Here is a 19,508-nt window from a genome sequence, read left to right on the forward strand (position 1 = left end):
GCTGAGGTGTCTGTAACACATAATTACAACTCGAGTGTCTAGTTGCCAACCATTAGAACCCAGCCATGATCGTCCTCAGCCCCGTCTGCATCACTTTGCCTTTGCCTCCAACGGTACTGGGAATGAGATAGTGCTTTAGAGATGTGTGTGTATGTGTGTATGCATGTATGCGTGTGTGTGTGTGTGTGTATGCATGTATGTGTGTATGTGTATGTGTGTGTATGCATGTATGCGTGTGTGTATGTGTGTATGTGTATATGCATGTATGCGTGTGTGTGGTAAATGCATGTGGTGTGTGCACATGAGTGTTAGGCTGCACGTGGAAGCCAGACAGAATGTTGGGTATCTTCCTCCATCTATTTCCACCTTATTATCTTGGGGCAGAGCTAGGCTGACTGACCAGCAAGCTCTCAGGACCCTCCTGTGTCTGTCTCCGTCTTCCTCCCATGCTGGCATTCAGGTGCACACAGCCATGCCTTGCTTTCTATGTAAGTACCGGGGATTCAAACCCAGGTTGTCTTGTTACCCGCTTGGGCCAGCTCCCTAACCCTACAGACACTGCTTTACTTAATGCTTGTATTGACCCTGCCAAAAGCAGCTGCAGCCATCCCACTTGACAGGTAAGCAGCTGGGGCCCAGTCTCAGGTAGCAGGAAGCAGTTGGCCAACATACGGGCTGCCCAGTTCCATTTGAGCCCCCAGTTCACGGACAGTCTGTCTAGAGCAAGCTGGGCCCACACATGGCCTCTTCAAATACAGACCCGTCATCCTACTAAGTGTTCCAGAGCTACATTTGGTAACACCATGGCCAGCATCCTCAACAAGATAGGGAACGTTTAAAAACCCCTTATATACCATCTTCACTTTTTAGCCGGAAGATTCAGGACCTGGTGTAAGGCCCGTGTGCCCATCACCCAGCTTCAGAACACTAACAACATTTGGCTGTCTGTTTCTTCTGTTCCCTCCCACGCGCTGCTTCTTTCCTTCCCGAAGATTTTAAAGCAAATCTCCGCCATCCGTTCACTCCACCTGTAAATACTTCTCGAGCATCTCTGTCAGACCAGGGCTTCTCTTCCAAACACCTAATTACAATACCATTACCAGCAACAAAATGAGCCCCGACTCCGAAGGCTATGAAATTCTCATGGCACCTTTATGTCTCCTCAGTCGAGTCAGCCGGGGCTTTGGACAGTTGTCTCGTTCAGATCTAGATCCAAACAGGCCTGCACTTGGGTGGCATCTGCTGAGTCTCCCAATCCACTGCATCCTGCCCCCTTCACCAGCTACAAGCTCCAGGCATGGGTGTCCCTCGGGGAGGTACCACATTCCAACTTACAACACTGTTTTTTTTTTTCTTTTCTTTTTTTCAGAGCTGGGGACCGAACCCACGGCCTTGCGCTTGCTAGGCAAGCGTTCTACCACTGAGCTAAATCCCCAACCCCAACACTGTTTGTTTTTATTAATGTTGGGAGGTTATGTGTATGTGTGTGGACTTTCATGGGCACATGGACATTCATAGGTATGTACACCCTCATGTGTGTGAGTGTGTGTGTGTATATGTGCATATGTATGTGTGTGCATGTGTGTATGTGTGTATGTGTATATGTGTGTATGTGTATGTATGTATGTGTACATGTGTATATGTGTGTGTGCATGTGCCTCTGTGTGTGTGTGTCTGTGTGTGTGCCTGTGTGTGTGTATATGTGCGTATGTATGTGTGTGCATGTGTGTATGTATGTGTGTGTATATGTGTATATGTGTGTATGTGTGTGTATGTATGTGTACATGTGTATATGTGTGTGCCTATGTGTGTATGTTCATGTGTGTGTCTTTGTGTGTGTCTGTGTGTGTGCCTATGTGTGTGTGTATATGTGTGTATATGTATGTGTATGTGTATATATGTGTGTGCATGCATGTGCCTGTGTGTGTGTGTTCATGTGTGTGTACCTGTGTGTGTAGGTTGTCTTCAGATGTCTTTCTCAGTCACTCTTTAGTATCCATTGGGTGTCTCAAAATGAATGGTTACTTTCTCTTGTCTGTTTCCCTGGAGCTAAGTTCCCCCACTTTTCTCTCTCCCTCTCTCCCTTTCTCCTTTGCATCACACCCCCATCCAGATAGCAGGCTTTGGGAGGACAGGACTGGTATTTCTGAGGCCTAAAATAGTCAAGTACTTCTTGACTAATAAATAGAACACATGGGAGACAGAGAGGGAGAGAGACACCCCTTCCAAAGAGCTTGCAGTATAGACTGAGAGGAAGGAAAACAGAACGAAAGACCTTTCCGTCTGTCAATTAATCAATATCAGTTAATCACCGACCGATGGCCTCCACACGCGGCGCCTGGAGCGGGATGTCTTGGCTGTTAAGGCTGTAGTTAAAGGATTAATTGATGCATGATCTCTCTGTGATCCAGAGCCCAGCTGGGGACTGGGGTGAGGAAAGACTCCTAGAAGCTCTCCTGGAACTTGCTAGAGGAAGTCCCGAGCTGAGCCTTGGTTAGCAGACATCCCTCACCTCTCCCTGGGGCCCAGGGCTCCAGGGAATCGGACCTTTGCGGGAGATAAGGAAGCCGCCACTCTGCTGTTTGCCCAGATCTTGAAGTACTGAGGGGATGGCAGAGTTTACAGAACTCTTCCCCATTCAGCTGAAGAAGCAGACACAGGAAAGAAGAGGGTGGAAGGGACACTGAGGCATCCAAGAGGAAACAGAGTGCCAGGAGTGAAGGAACTGAGGCTCTGCAGCCCCAGGGAGAAGAGTCTTCACTGGACATCATATGTGGCCTGGGGGGCTCCAGCCCAGGCCCAAAGCCGAGGAGAAAGACCAAAGCACCCTGTCCCAGGCTCTATCCTGCGGCTCCAGGGGGCCTCCCTTTGGTGTGGGCATCCAAGAGCTTCACACACTGTTCCTCAGGCTCCCCTGCTTCATCACTTCAGTCATTTTTAATCCAGACAGAAGACTTTGCTTAGCCCTTTCTGGTCTCCTCCGAACAGACTTTCATCTTTTCGCTGTCTGATTTTACAGGTTCGAGCTCGACTGTTTTTATTAAGTAATCCTTTGGCTCTTAAGAAAATTTGGGGCCTTATTCTTATTTATTTCACTTTTTCCCCTTTCGCTTCTGAATGCAGAGACAGCAGTATTGCAGAGGGAGGCCAGCAGGGTCCCTCCCTCCTAGAGGCTTGGGAAACAAGGGTAATAAACTCGGGGCCCAGACAGTCTTCCAGCAAAGCTGGTGCTCCCATTAAAAATTACTCATTTCAGGCATATGGAGACCCAGGGTGAACGGCTCTCGCGGAGAAGATAAGATTAGCCCTCACAGCCCAGAGGACTTACCAGAACTGGGACTTTTAACTTATTTGTGGGCGGCTAAGTGACATTCTGTTGAAGCTGCTTTGACAGGTGGATACCTGATATGGCCTCTGTGTTCTAAAAGCAGCCATTACACCCTCTGCTGGCTCTCTCTACCCAGCCATAAGAGAAGCAGGATTTTTACCCCACCCCAAGCCTAAGGCACAGTTAGAAGCAGAAATCCACACGGGGTGGGGGCGATTCTAGACAACAAGCAACCAGCCTATGCCACTCTAACGTAGCTACATCTAATGTGTGCCCTGTGTCACCCCAGAGGACAGGGCTATCCTTCTATCCCATCGCATGGAGTTTGCCTATTCAGACACATGGGCAATGTGCAGAAGCATGGTGTCCCCTGCTTCTTGGAAATGTATGTAAATGGTTTCTGTGCCACTCCGTCTCTGACATTTCCCGCCTCTGGGTTGCGTGAGGCAACTTCCCTATTTCGGGAGGAAGATGTAGTAATTGCTCGCAGCTTTTGTTTGCAGCCCGGTATTCCATCACGCGCTCGAGCTGTGCTTTGTTTAAAAATACAGGACGTTTTATAGATCTGTGTGTCATCCGTGCACAGGGACCCGGCTAATGTTCTCTGGATTGTTCTGGTTTTTGTCACATAGGCTGCAGAAGCCAGGACTTGTTTCCTGTTCTCAGGGCCAGATCTCGGGAAGCTCATGTCAGTCTCAAACTCCATCAGCAGCTGATAACGACCTTGAACTTCCTCTAAGGGTTGGTGTCAAACCCAAGGCTTGTTGCCTGCTAGGTATTCTGCCCCATGAGCCACATCTTAACCTCGATCGCCATTTTTACCTTCCCATTCCTGGAGGAGGACATAAGCTGGCTCAGGTCCTCGTTATCACCTAAGAGGACTTCACTTTTCTAATTTTTGACAATCCAAGGGGTTTTTAAACTCCACCTTCTTTCTTTAATTGTGTTAAAGAAATCGAGCAATAATGGTATAGTTATCATTTGTTCATATGTCTGCTTCTGTGAATGGCCTGCCCTCACTGGTGTTGTGTGTGTGTGTGTGTGTGTGTGTGTGTGTGTGTGTGTGTGTGTGTGAATTTTTGACTTACAGGTCTTAAAAATAAATGCTGGATATTAATCTTTGACAGCCTTAAAGTTTGAAAAACCATCCCCACTCCACTCCATCCACCACCCCTTGTTAACTGTGGGTACAGTGTGGGGTTTTTGTTTGTTTGTTTTTGAGACTCACTATATAACTCAATATATAACTGGAAGTCACTCTGTAGTCCAGGTTGGCCTTGAACTCACAGACATTTACCTGCCTCTCTGCCTCCAAAGTGCTGGAGTTAAAGGCCATACCACTGTGACCTCCACTAGTTGGGTTCTGTGTGGTCGTTTCTTGGTTTTGGGGTTTATGGTTTGCGTCCTTTAACAGCAATCTATAATGTTGGCATGATCAAATCCATTTATTTTGTGCCTTACACTCCATGTATTTTTTTTTTCAAATCTTTTCAAAGGAACACACACTCTCTCTCTCTCTCTCTGAGGTTCAGAGTTCTTTCCAATTCATTTTCCTCTATTTGATTTATAATTTTGCATTTCACATTTAAGTCTTTATTCATTTGGAGTTTTAAAAAAAAAATAAAGCATGAACCCAATTTAACTTCTTCCCAAAGAAGTGGGCCGTTTTCTCTGAGACGTTTCCCTCTGGAACTTAGCCTTCTGGCTACTCTGAATGCGTCCCCCGTCGTCTGCCGAGTTCCTTCACCGTCTCGTTTACTCAGCCTTCTTTCTGTTTATTAGATGTGTTTATCTGTGTGTGTCTACATCTGCTTCTGGTCTCCTACTCTGTTTCTCCAGCTAGTCTGTCTAGTCCTTTGACAATAATGCCCCGTGTTTATTATTTTGACTTTGTAACCATCTTGAAGATGCACGGCATAAGTGTTGTTTCTTTGTTCTGTTGAAATTGGAATTAGTTGTTTGCAGTTCTCCATTCTCCTATGTAGAGCTTATAATCAATTTAATTCCCTAAAATTCCTGCTGGAGTTTAATTGAATGTAGAAATTAATTTCGGGTTAATAGGTATCTTTACAAGATGAAATCATCTCAAAGATAGATACAGTGTTTCTTTTTACTTGGGGCCTCGGGTTAATGGCCTTTCCTGGATTTTGTTTTCTTCTGTGGTCTTGGGCCTTCTTTGTTAGCTAATAATCCCTTGGACCCTTGTGGTTTTCTTTCTTACTATGAGAAGTTGGTTTTGCTCTGATTCAGAACCCTGGTAGGGCCCAGAGTAAGCGGAGGTAATTGAAAAGTTGAAAGGCAGGGTGTCCTCACCATAACCACTGAAGACTGCTCTCTTTCCATCCCACCAGCCTCAATGTTGACTAGCACCGAGAGCCCACAGGTACTAGGCTCCAGGAGATGGGAATTTGAGCTGGAGACATGTCTAGCCGGAGTCATGGGTGTATGGCTTAACTCTGAATAGATAAGGTCATTGCCTAGTGTCCTGGTGTATGAATGCCCTCTGAGAATTACAGGATTTCTCCCAAGCTTCCTTTGAACTAAAGATGTAGATGCAGAGGTACAAAGACAGAAATAAATCAAGGGCTGATTAGTAAGAGGCTGAAGGGATGATTCAGCAGTTAAGAGTACTTGTTTTTGCAGAGAATCTGGTTTAGATTTCCTATACCTACGTGTGGACACATGCAAACAAAACACATAAAATAAATAAGTCTTGGGGCTGGGGATTTAGCTCAGTGGTAGAGCACTTACCTAGGAAGCGCAAGGCCCTGGGTTCCAGCTCCGAAAAAAAGAACCAATAAATAAATAAATAAATAAATAAATAAATAAATAAATAAGTATTTAAATATCTAAAATTAGTAAGAAAAAAAGCACTGTTGTTTGTTTATATGTATTTATGTGCAGGTGTGAGTGCCTGTCAGCCTTTATGTGCACGACTTGCATGCAGTGTCTGTGGAGACCAGAAGGGGGCATCAGAACCCTTGAAAGTGGAGTCTTCTGCAAAAATAAATGCTCTTAGCTAATGAGACACACCTCCAGCCCCCCCAAACACTTTTCATGTTCATTAGATTTTGCAATTAAAAAATATAGCTATTTTGAGTTCTCACTCTAAGTACATGTATTTTACAATTTTATTTATTTGGGGTTTTTAGCTTTTTTTGTTTGGGGTTTTTTTGGGGGGTTTATTTGTTTGTTTGTTTTTGAGTGTGAGTGTTTTGCCTCAATGTATATTGGTATACCATGCAAGTGCCTGGTGCTTTAGAAGAGGGCATCAGATCACCTGAAACTAGAGTTAAGACAGTTTTGAGCCGCCATGTGGGTGTTGGGAATTGAACCCACTCATTCTCCCTAACACATAAATAGCCACCCCTCAAAACCTGGATCTAAAAAAAAAATCATTTATTTGTGTTGAACTTTCTTAGAACTCTCTCTCTCTATATATATATATATGTGTGTGTGTGTGTGTGTGTGTGTGTGTGTGTGTGTGTGTGTGTGTGCGCGCGCGCGCGCACGTGCATGCCCGTACAATCATTTAAAGGGCTCTCCGGTTTTGATTCTTTTCTTTTTGTTTTTGTTTTTGTCAAAACATAGGCTATAGGCTAAATCGGATTTGTTTTTTAAGTTGTTTAACTAGAAAGAGCCCCGTGCATTCATTCATATTGAATGTGTTTGTTTATACCACAGCCCACCGATCTGAAAAGCTTTCCTATCTGCTCTTTGACAAGAAAAACTTTGCTAATATCTACCTTTTGTTTATTTTGTTGTTTTATTGAGACAGGGTCTCCGGTGCACAAGACTGGCCTTGAACTTGCTATGGAGAGGAGAAGGCTGTCAAACTCCTGATCCCCCTGCCTCTACCTTCCAGGGGCTAGGGTTACAAGCATAGGACACCATGCCTGGCCTGCCAATTCTACTTTAAAGGGATTAATTATAACAATACACCCTATGATCGGGAACCCTCGCCTGCCTCACATGACCCCTTCTCACTTAGAATATTTTTTTCATTCTCATATGGCAGCCTGCACTAAGGTACATAAATCTTAAGTTCACAGACTAGCGAAGTTTTACATCTAGACACATGCTAAGTGCTATTCTGACCAAGGTCATGGATTCTCCACCACCACAGTAAGCTTTCCTAATCCTCTACTGGTGAGTAAGCATCACCAGTGCCCTTACTCCCAAGGTAGCAATTCTGAACTCTTGGCTCCTGCCGCCCTTGCTAACAGTCTCAGGAACAGAATCATCTAGTACTTAGTATTATGAGTCTGACCTTTTCACTCTGGAATATAGGTCCAATTATACTATGCACAGCAGTAGTTAAAATTTTAATGTTACTCGCCATTATATTACTTGGAAAACTATGTATTGTTCTTCATATAGTATCACATTCAACTGATTTCCTGGAGTGGTTTATGCTTGTATTTATAAATAAAAGTAGCATAAATTCTCCTTTCGTATTATAACCTCTTCCCCTCTTCCTTCTCTTTCTCCTTCTCCTTCAGAATATTTGCTATAACGTGTAAAGCATATCAAATTCATGAAGTGGCTCGAATAGTGTTCTCTCTCTTCTATTTTTGGAAATATTGGTGTTAGATACCAATTAGGAACAGAAAGCACCTCTCACACATGCTAAATGTGTGCCCTACCACTGAGCTTCACACCCAGCCCAAAATGGGTGGTTTGAATAGGAATGCCCCCCATGGACTCATGGATTTGAAAGTTTGGCCCATAGGGAGTGGCACTATTAGGAGGTGTGGCTTTGTTGGAGTGGGTGTGGCCTTGTTGGAGGAAGTGTGTCACTGGGGGGCAGGTTTTGATCAAGCTATGCCCAGTGTGGCACACAGTCCCTGCTGCCTGACGATCAAGATGTACAACATCACCACCACCACCACCACACACACACCACACATATACACAAGTGAGACACACACACACATGCACACACGTGCATGCATGCACCACCAATACACTGTCACGCTTCCTGCCATGAAAATAATAGACTAAGTCTCTGAAACTGTAAGACAGCCCCAATTAAATGTTTTCCTTTATAAGAGTTGCCTTGGTCATGGTGTCTCTTCCCAGAAATGAACTGTGATACAGGAATTGTGTATGTTTTGTTGTTTTGGCCTTTTCTTGACATTTAGTAACTCACTTTTAAAAACCTATAAAATATCCTGAGTGTTAGAGAGTTGGCATGTCAGGAAGAGTTTATTCTAATAATCTGTTACTAATTATCTGTTGCTGTGATAAAATTCTGAGCAAAAACAGTTTGGAGGAGAGCGTTTCATCTCAAAACCCCCAGGCCGCAGTCCATCATGGAGGAGAGTCAGGCAAGAACTCAAAGAAAGAACCCAGAGACAGGAAGTGAGGCAGATCTTAGAGAAACACTGCTTACCGACCTGCTCTCCATGGCTTGCTCAGCCTGCTTTCTTATGCAGCCTAGAACTGCTTCCCCAGAAATGGCACCGCCCACAGTGGGCTGGACCCTCCAAAAACATCTTCAGGCATGTCCATAGGCCAGTCTGATGGAGGTAATTCTCCAGTTGTAGTCCCTTCCTCCAAGGTAGCATTAGTTTGTGTCAAGTTGACAAAATCAGAGCACATATGTTTGTCTTGTACCAGTTCTACTACACAACACACACACACACACACATATACACATACACGCACACACACACACGCACACACACATACACACACACATACACACATGCACACGCACACACATACACACATACACACACACACACACGCACACACACACACACACACACACACACACACACACACACACTAATCTTAATAATAAGATAAAGATGTTTGTCTTTCCAAGGCAGGCTTGTCATTACTGTGTTGAGTAGCACTCTCTCCTTTGTTTTATTGTTTCCACTGTTCTTGTTTCCCGGGACTTTCTCTGACGCTTTTCCTGCCATCTAGATTGAAACACATCGTTTGTTTGTTCTCTGTTCTTGCTTCCTGACAGAGGCCCTCCTCCTTGAGCTGCTTTAACCATTGCACAACCATTACACATTAATTAAGAGAGCTCTCCTTAACATTCAGCGTAAGTAATCAACACACTGCTTTAAGCTTTCCCTTGGATCTAAGAGCCACCTCATAGTATGGTTTTGGTTTTTTTGGTTTTTTCCCGACATGTAGAGTAGCCTGTGTGACTCTTTAGCTGTTTCCTAGCTCCTGTCTCTCTGACACATCTGCATTTTGCTTGACCAATGATAGTCCATCTAGTCAAATATAAGTGGCGTTTGATAAGCTTATTTCCAATCTTGTCTTTTCTTATCATAGTCTGTCCCTTAGATGATAATGATGATTGTGTGTATGTGTGTGTGTGTGTGCGCACGCGTGCGCGCGTCACAACATGTGAGTAGAGGTAGGTCAGATGACAGCTCCTGGAGTGATTTTCTCCTTCCACCATGTGGGATTGAACTCAGGTTGTCAGGCTTAGGAGAAAGAGTTCCTACCCATTGAACCATCTCACTGGCCACCGGATTTACTTTATTAATTGCTGAGAGATATTTTGTGTGCCCTTTGCAATTAGGGACACTTTTGTTAGCCTTTATAGTTAGACAACATTTGGGACTGCAAGTTCCACCCCCCAGGAGTTTCTGCGAGTCATTTCAACTCCTCCTCATGGTCCTTGTTTGAGGTGATCTTCTCTTTCTCTCTAGAAACTTTGCATCTTTGTTTTCGATCCTACCAGTGATGAGCAGATTTAATTTGAAATTAAACTCAGTACCATTTATATCAGAACCCATCGAGAATGACGTACTTAGGGGAGGGGGGTGCAGCTCAGTTTGTAGAGCACTTGCCTAGCTTACTCGAAGCCCTGGGCTGGATCTGAACCCAGCATAGAAACGAGGTGCACAGCTGTGGTCACAGCACTCAGGAGACGGAAGCAGGAGGTTCGGGAGTTCAAGGTTATCTTCAGCTACATAGCAAGGCTGAGGGCAGCCCGAACTACATGAGATCCTACCCTAAAAACATACTTAGATATAGATACTCTATATAATATATATAAATAATATATAATATATATTTGTAGATATACAGATATACAAAATATACTTAGATATAAATATACATAAGACTTATATGAGGGAAATTATAAAAGTCTTATGAAAGAAATCAGGAAAATAAAAGATTGGAGAGATACCCTTGATCATGGATGGGCGGGCTGTCAATTCTTCCCAACCCAGTAAATCGTGGGCCATGAGAAGGCCCAGGAGGTAAAGACGCTTGCCATCAAGCCGACAACCAGGATTTTATCCCCATCATCAATCTCAAACAAAATCCAAGGGAGTTATTTTGTGTATATTGATAAACTGATCCTAAAGTTTAAGTTAAAAAAAAAGACAAAAGGCCCAAGGCAACCAGCACAACATGGAAGGAGAAACAGTCTGGAGTCTGTAGACCTCAGGAAAGTCGTCGTGGCAGTGTGGTACTGGAGGAAGAATAGACAAGTGGGTGGAACAGGTCTCAGACATAAACTGCTCAGCAATAGTGATGAGCATACGGCCGTCTGGTAAAGAGCCAGTGACCCTGGAAAGCATAGTCCTGTCTTTAACCGGAATCCAACACAAATAGAAAACAATGCAGCTAGACCCAGACAGGACTTCATGGATAGTAACTCAAAAATCCCCGAGTTTAGAGGTAAGACACAAAACTATAAAACCCTGAAAAGACGGCACAGGAGAAAATCTAGATTACTTTGGCTTTAAATACAGGAGAAAGCAGTACTCTTTGAAAACAAGAGTAACTCAGTAAACTTCATGCTGTGATTTGACTCATCCTGTGGTAGAATTAGAATCCCCAGGACAACATGGTAGGGAAATAGATCTAATGGGTTAAAGTCACCAGAGGTTGCTTCTCTCTCCCTCCCTCTTTCTCTTCCCCCCCTTTTCCCTTCCCCTCCCCCTCCCTCTCTCCCTCCCTCCCACCACATCCCTCCCCCTCCCCTTCCCCTCTCCCTTTCTCCTTCCCTCCCTTCTTTCTTTCTACCACCTTCTCTCAAATCATGTGGTCATGTGATACCCATCATGCAGCAATGCAGGTGAAATCCCTGACCAGAGGTAGCCCCCTAACCTTGGGCCTCTTCGCCTCTAGAACCTGAGTCAAATAAGCATCTGTTCATACAAATTACCCACTTTAAAGCTGAGCATAGTGGCCCACACCTGAAATCCCAGCTTGTGCCAGACTAAAACACAAGGGTTACTGTGAGTTCAAGGCCACCATGAGCTACATAGTATTACATCAACAAGGGCTACATAGCTTCAAAAATAAAAGCAGCAAGTCACAGGGCTGGAGAGATGGTTTAATGGTTAAGAGCACCCACATGGCAGATCATAAGTGTCAGTCCAGTGACCTCTTCTAGCCTCTGTAAGCACTGAGGCACATGGTGTCCGTATAAACCTACTCACAGACAGAACACATAAAAAAGAATACAAAGAAATAAGTTCCTTATAAGATAACACACATTCCTCTTTGCTTAATCACTTCATGCATAAATCATTAAAATAATAATGTTATTCACTCTACAGTATTATGTTGTAGGAAGAAAGTGAACTGAGATACTAAACTTTATTAAAATTAAACTAAGACATTATGAAAATTTAAAACTTCTAACTGAACATGTCTATAACCCCAGCACTCAGGGTGCTGAGGCAGGGGAATTGTAAGTTTAAGGTCAGCCTGAGCCACAAAGCAACATCTTGTCAAAGAAAAAAAGGACAAGAAGGAGGAGGAATGTCGGGAGAAAAGGAAAACCTTCAGTTCCTCAAAGGACAATGTCAACAAATGAGATGATTTGTTATGGAGTGAGAAAAAAATCTGCAAAATATAGATTTCATAAAGAACTTCAATGCACTAAGAACTCTTAAAATTCAACAATAACAAGACAGCCTAGATTTAAAAAAATAACAAAGCCAGGTGGGTACTGGCACACACCTTTAGTCCCAGTGCTTGGGAAGCAAAGACAGGCAGATCTCTGTGAGTTCAAGGCCAACCTGGTCTACAGAGCGAGTTCTAAGACAGCCAAGGCTGTTACACAGAGAAACCCTGACTCAAAAAGCAGACAAAAAAAGTAATAAGACATTAACAGATACATAGAAAAGAAAGTAAATATATTAAGGAAATGCCAAATTGTTTATCAAGAGGGGAATGAGTATATAAAAGGAGACATTAGATACCTACTTATGCGAATGGTCAAAATCCAGAACTGACATCACCAGAAGCTGATGAGAGCATGGAGCTACAGGAACGCTCTGTCCGTAATCTCTATGCATCCACTTCTTTATTGTTCTCATGTTTCTTGTATCAGATAATCTCGTCCATTGCTCCCATGATCCTTGCACGGTCCAACCACTTCCAACACAGTTTGACCGTCATGAAACTAAATATGGAACCCAACAGTCCCACTTCTTGGTGTCTACCCATGTGCTATAAACTTAGCTTCTCATCCAAACCCCATGGGGATCTTCCTGTGAGGGTTAACGTGGATTGTCAACCTGAACAGGATCTAAAATGACCAAGGAGACAGGCCTCTGGGAATGCCTGTGGGGGTTATGTTGACTGGGTTAACTGAGATGGGAAAATATATATGGCACTGTTCCATGCACTGGTGCCCCAGAGTGAACAAAAAGGAAAAGAGAGCTGAGCACCAGAGCTCACCTCTTGTCCTGACAGCATGTGTGACCAGCTGCCTCGCCTCCCAAACTATGATTTCCCTCCATGAACCGAGAGCCAAAATCACCTCATCCTTAAGTTTCTTTATCAGCTGTTTTGTCACAGCAGTGGAAAAAAAGTAACTAATATGGCATCTCTATTCATAATCGCCAACACTCAGAGGAAATCGAGATCGTCCTTCAGTAGATGAATGGAGAAACGGTGCTATGTACAGACAATGGAATATTATTTGTGCCCAAAAGTAATGAGCATTTACCCACAAAAAGACGTGGAGGGACCTTCAAAGCATACTGCCCAGTGAACAAAGCCCTTCTGAAAGGCTACACACAGAATGACTCCTGCCGAGACATTCTGGAAAAGACAAAAACAGTAGAGACAGTGAAAAGATCTATCGGTGGCTGCCAGAAGGGAGGTGGGGATGATCGGGGCAGAATATGCAGGATAGTTAGAACAGTGAAATTGTCCTGCATTGCATTATAGTGGTGGGCACTTACATTACACATTTGTGAACACCCACAGGTCGAAAAACAGCAGTGCTGAAGTCAAGCGTAAACCATGATAATGACATGTCAGTGCATGCTGCTGTAGAATGGTGTCAATCCAGTGCGGGATGGTGACGCTGGGGAAGAGGCGGGGCAGAGGGCATGTGCCTTCCTCTAGCTTCTGCTGCAAGCCCGAATTTATATAAAAGTCCACAGATTAATTTTTCTTATTTCTCTGTCTTATATGTTTATTTTTGTATTTTGCGTATTGTGTGTATGGCATGTGCCGGGGTAAATGTGTGTGTGTGTACAGGTGTGTGCATACATGTACCTGCATGCTTATAAAGGCCAAAGATCAATGTTGGGTGACATTCCTCCCTTATTCTCTACCTTATCTTTTGAGACAGAGCCTTTCACTGAATGTCCATGCCTGGACTTTTATTAAAATGTGCGTGCTATTAAAATGTGAGTGCTGGGTATTTGAACTCAGCTCTTCATGTCTGTGCAGCAATCCCTTTATCTACTAAGCTATCTTTCCAGTCTTATTTCTTTCTGCTTTCTGTAAATAAAAGTCTGTGTGTGTGTGTGTGTGTGTTGCACATATGTACAAGTGTGACAGCCCCTGTGTGTATGTATAGACACTGGCATTGAAGGTATCTTTCTCAGAGACATGGTCTGAGTTGACTATTTCAGCTAGACTGGCTAGTCAAAGCCCCGGGATGCCCCTGTCTCTATCCCACCATGCACTGGGGTTACAGGTATACAACACCACGCCTAGTTTTGTGCATAGGCTAGCGATCCCAACTCAGGTCCTCATGCTTGCATAGCAAAGATTTGACCCACACTGAGCCCTCTCCACGGCCCATATTTGTGTAAAGTTTAAAGTCACTGGTTTTTCAAATGGTATCTCTCACATGCAATCTCAGCACTTGGTACACTGAAGCAGGAGGAGCTTGCATTTGAGGCCATCTTGAGCTACACAGCAAGTCTACGACAAGACCTTGAAAGTGCTGAATATACACCATCCTGTCTTCCACGTGCAAAGAGGATCTGAAATTCATGGTTATCCTTGGCTACATATCAAGTTCGAGGACAGCCTGGAATATGTGTACATGAGATTTTCGCCTCAACAAAATGAACATTGCTCTTTCCACTCCGTGGGAGCTGTCCTCGGTCCTGGAGGCACTAGGTCCTCAGCTCTGCCTCCAGACTGGCCTGTTCACTCAGCCCCAACCATGCTGTCTTCTAGCAAAGGAGATGCTGAGTGGCTCCCTCCTAGGTGTTTGTTCTCTGCCTTTCCACTCCAGCTCCCTCTCACAGCCTTGAGCAGTGAAGAAAGCTGTCTAAAGGACCACCTTCCATCAGGTATTTAGAGAATCTCAAGACCCTGTCTGTCCATAGGAGCCTTGATGTTACTCGGTTACTCAGACCCAGTCTCCCAGTTCCACCAGCTCAACACACAGGGGCAAACAGAGCCCCCTTTGTCTACCATGATCTCTTGGTGCCATGGCCCTCTAACCTTACATGTAAAGGGTACCTGGTTCCTGGACAAGGTTGGCTGTCAGGCCATGCACAGACAGAACCATTCCCAATACCTACAACTTGTCTTGACTGCTCCCTTCGGGTAGGGAGCTCTTGGTCCTCCCAACTGCCCCTCCCTTATCCTCAAAGCCCTTCAGACAGAGAAGACCAACATGCCATGCCTGAGAGAGCCACAGCTGTGGTGGAGAGGCATTGACTGTGATCCTTTGGGTGCTAGACTAAATGGAAGTACAGCTTAGACCTGAAGCCCCTCATCCCTGGCCCTGGCACTGACCCAGCAAGAAGGGACAGAGCAAAGGGAGCTCCCATTGTTCTTCTCCTCCTCCCCCACATCGAGCTGTCTAACTTACTTTACTATTGTTGTGACCAAACACCATGGCCAGGGCAGGGCAACTTACAGAAGAAAGAGTTCACTCCACTCGGGGCTTATAGCTTATAAGATTAGAATCCATGGCCTTCGTGGTGGGGAGCATGATAGCAGGCAGGCAAGCACGGCTGAAGTGTTTTTGGTGGGTTTTTTTTTTCCTCAGTCTCATTGAGTTTAGTCTGTGGTTGCTTGACCCTGTGCGCTTGGGCAGAACATCATGGTGGCAAATATCTGCACAGGACAGCTATTCTTATTAAATAGACAGGAAACAGAGAGAGCAAAGACGGGAGAGGCTAAAGAAGCTGCAACCCCCAAGGACACGCCCACGGTGATACGCTTCTTCTGCCTAGGCTCCACCTCCTCCTTTCCTCACTTCCCAATAATGTCATTGTATTTTAAATTCACTAAAGGCTCAGTCCATTGATTGGGTCAGAGCCTACACTCTTTCAGCATCTTCTGTGCATGGACTCACCCTTGGGCTCGCTGTATTATATATGCATAAATGAGACCCTAAGGCAGGGTGTCATAACCTAGAATCCCCTAATCAGTGCCACTGGGCTCAGGGTGCCTATTCTCCTCAGTGAGGAAAACCACAAAACCCCTCCCACATCCTCCAGCACAGGAGCTTGGAGAGGCCACAGTGGACAGGAGAGAGCAGACATGTTGAACCAAGGGAGCACTCATCCCGTGACCTGTAAGCACAGGGGAGTGAGATATTCACCCCCTGGTGTCAGGAGAAAGACATCTGGGCTCACAAGAGATGGACAAGCAGGAGAGACACCTAACTTCATTTAGACAGAGACAGGAAGCTGCATTCCTAACAGAGACAGATGAGTCCCAGGGTGCACTTCCTGCTACTTTCGTTGAAGAAAATGAGGAAGGGTGGAGCAGAGAGCAGAGGTTCAGAGAACAGGGCAGCCAAGGCAGCAATGGTGGGCCAGACATCTAAGGTTCACATAGCATGGTAGATGCTACCAGAGTGGAAAGCTGAGCAGAGGTAGGCAGTGTACTGGAGCAGGGATAGTGGACCATGAGGAAGGACAGTGTTTCTAGAAAATAGTCTGCAGTGTGGCACTGAAGTAGAAGGAAACAGATTTCCTTGCACAAGGACACACACACACACACACACACACACACACACACACCCTGGGTTGAAGCCCCAGCCTATAATAGAGTGGTATTTGGGGCAGGACCTTTGGGAGGTAATTAAGGGTTAGCTGAGGTCATGAGATTAAGACCTTCATGACAGGATTAGTACCCTTATAAGGAGAGACCCCAGAGGCCTAACTTCTCCTCTCCTTGTCCCTGCCCTAGTTCCTTGTAAACGCACATAGAAGGCCTGTGTCAGTTTACAGCAAGGAAGCGGCTATTTGCAAGCGAGGAAGAGAGCCCTGGCCTGGATTTGGCCAGGCTAAGACCCCCCATCTAGGCTGGCAGCCTCCAGAATCCCACTGTGATGGTAATTCTGATTGTCGATGTGATTGGATTAAAGAAGTCTCTAGGCAATAATGAAGCACACCTCTGGGTGTTTTTGACAGAGATGATTAGATTGTGAGGGCTCTGACCTAATCAATGGATTGAGCCCTTAATGGATTCAAAATACGATGACATTATTGGGAAGTGAGGAAAGGCAGGAGGTGGAGCCTAGCCAGAAGAAGCGTATCACTGTGGGCGTGTCCTCAGGGTTGCAGCTTCTTTAGCTGTTGGGTGTCAAACTGTTTCCTTAATCACTTCTCTATTTTTTTTTTGAGGTAGGGTCTCTTGCTGAACCTGGAGCTCACTGCATCAGCTAGACTGACTGCTCAAGGAGCCCCAGAGATCCTCATGTCCCCGCCTTCCTCTCAGCACACACCACCACGACTCAGCTCCTATCTGAATGCTGAAGTTCCAAACTTAGGTCCTCATGCTCACGTTAGCTTGCCCACTGAACCATCTCTCCAGCCCTGCTCCTTCTGTTTCAATAAAGCTGTAAAACACAGGCCTAGCAGTGAGAGAGGCGTGCTGGCCTCCTGAGCTGCTGTCAGTTCTCCAGTGGGGCTTATCTGTGCCTTCACACCACGCTCACTTGTCAAAGGAGCCGGGGGCTGCATGTGACAGCCAGGTTAAATAAATGCTGCCTCCTTCCATTCCCCCAATTCCTGTCCTGTGGCCGAGGACAGTGAGTGTCTTTCCAAGCTTCCGCAGACACCGGTGTATTGTCACCTGTCCTCATTTGATTAGTGTCGCACTCAAAATGCCTGAGGCCATCTCTGCCCAGCAAGAGCACAGAATGGATATGTCCCCTTTTCCTTTGCTACTCCCTGGGAAAGTGACAGGAAAGTGGGCAGGACAGTGTGGAAGGAGGAAGAAGGAGGGTAACAGGGTAAGTCCGGGAGGTCAAAGAAAGGCACCAATAAGATCAGAGGTTTGAAAGGTCCTAACTTGGTGGGGTCCAACACATCTGCCCTCCCCCATCCATCCACTGTGGCCTCTCCAAGCTCCTGTGCTGGAGGATGTGGGAGGGACTTTGTAGACTGAGGAGAACAGGCACCCTGAGTCCAGTGGCACTGATGAGGGGATCCTAGGTTATGACACCCCACCTTAGGGTCTCATTTATGCATATATAATACAGTGAGCCCAAGGGTGCATCCCTGCACAGAAGATGCTGGAAGGGTGTAGGCTCTATTCACAGATGACATGACAGAAAGAACAGCACCTCCACACGTGACCCCCACTTGTTCCAAACCTTCTTCTGCTTCCATTAATGTTCTCAGCAGCCTAAACAACACCCCTGGTTATGAGGGAGCTGAGGCTCAGGGAGCCAGCAAGTGGCAGAGCCAAGTCCCTAAATTGGATGCCCTGAAGACTTCGATACTGCTCCCTTGACTCAAGCTGGGTCCTGATGTTGCTAGTGGGACTGGCTGACTGTCCTGTGAGGAACTAACTTACAAAGTCTACGAAGAACAAAGCTGTGTGACTGGCGTGAGAGTCAGAGCATAAATTGCCAGACTTGCAAGCACGAGGATGCAAGTTCAATCCCCACCCCACGCCTGAGTTCACAGTTTAGATGTTAATCATGAGAGTAAATGTTTTTGCTCCCAGCCCTGGGGAGATGGAAACAGAAGGATCCCTGAGGCTTACTGGCCAGCCTCGGCTGATTGTGGTGGACTCAAGAAGAGACAACCGAGGCACAACAGCCAGGTAGTCCTCATGCACACATGTGTGCACATACATCCATACACATGTGCATCTGCAGACACATAAACGTATAAAAGCTAAGCTGTCAGAGGGTGTGGGGGTGGCTTGCTGATAGAGCACCTGCCTACCGTTCATGGTGCTTTGGGCTTCTCCCCCACTATTGCAGGGGAGGGGAGGGGAGCAAGAGATTTACTACATCAGGAATGAAAAGACAGATTCGGCCCCTTGAACAGGTGTCTGCTCTTGTCATCACTGGTGGGTGAGGATGAGCAGTGCCGGCTGATGTTAGACATGGTCCCCGGTGAGCAACAGTGACAGCACGCACAGCCTGGTATTCACAATAGACCGGCACGAGAGCACCCATATGCCAGAGCATGCACGTGTTACCTTGCTCGCTCCCTCCCTTCTTGCATCCCCTGGGAATCCATTCAAATCTACCCAGCAGAAAGAGAGGAGAGGAAGATAAACCCCACATCCAGCCACATCCAGCCGTAATTCTCTCCCTCTCCCCGTGAAAACAAAGAAAACAACAAACGCCTCATCCAATATTCATCAGGAAGCATCCTGACACAATCCAGGGAAAATAAGTCTTTTCTGAGCCCACGATTCCAGAGCAGTCTCTCCCGAGCCTGGTAGCAGCCAGGACTGGCTAGGAGTAGGCTATGGGGCTGGTGAAGGCACTTTGTAGAAAAGCTTAATTATGATTCACAGAACTGCGGCATGGAGATGGTTTAAAGCCACTTAATTAGTGTAGGGATATACAGCCACAATTATCCTGAAAAATGGCCTAATTAACCTATGGAAAAACCAGGGCCACCACTCAGCAACGCTGAAGATCTTAGCCTCTTAATGTACACCATCTACTCTTGGGCACAACTTTGTGTGGGGACACAGGTCTGGTGACAAACAGGAGAAT

General features: G+C 45.6%; 1 non-coding gene across 1 annotated transcript; it reads right to left on the bottom strand.

The window, feature by feature from the left end:
* Positions 1-3,869: 3,869 nt before the first annotated feature.
* Positions 3,870-3,973, bottom strand: LOC120094415 (U6 spliceosomal RNA). Its single transcript, XR_015628362.1, has one exon. It is a non-coding gene; the product is annotated as a U6 spliceosomal RNA (small nuclear RNA).
* Positions 3,974-19,508: the final 15,535 nt, after the last annotated feature.

The sequence above is a fragment of the Rattus norvegicus genome, chromosome 8 (assembly GCF_021556685.1).
Source record: "Rattus norvegicus strain SHRSP/BbbUtx chromosome 8, alternate assembly SHRSP_T2T, whole genome shotgun sequence".
NCBI lineage: Eukaryota > Metazoa > Chordata > Mammalia > Rodentia > Muridae > Rattus > Rattus norvegicus.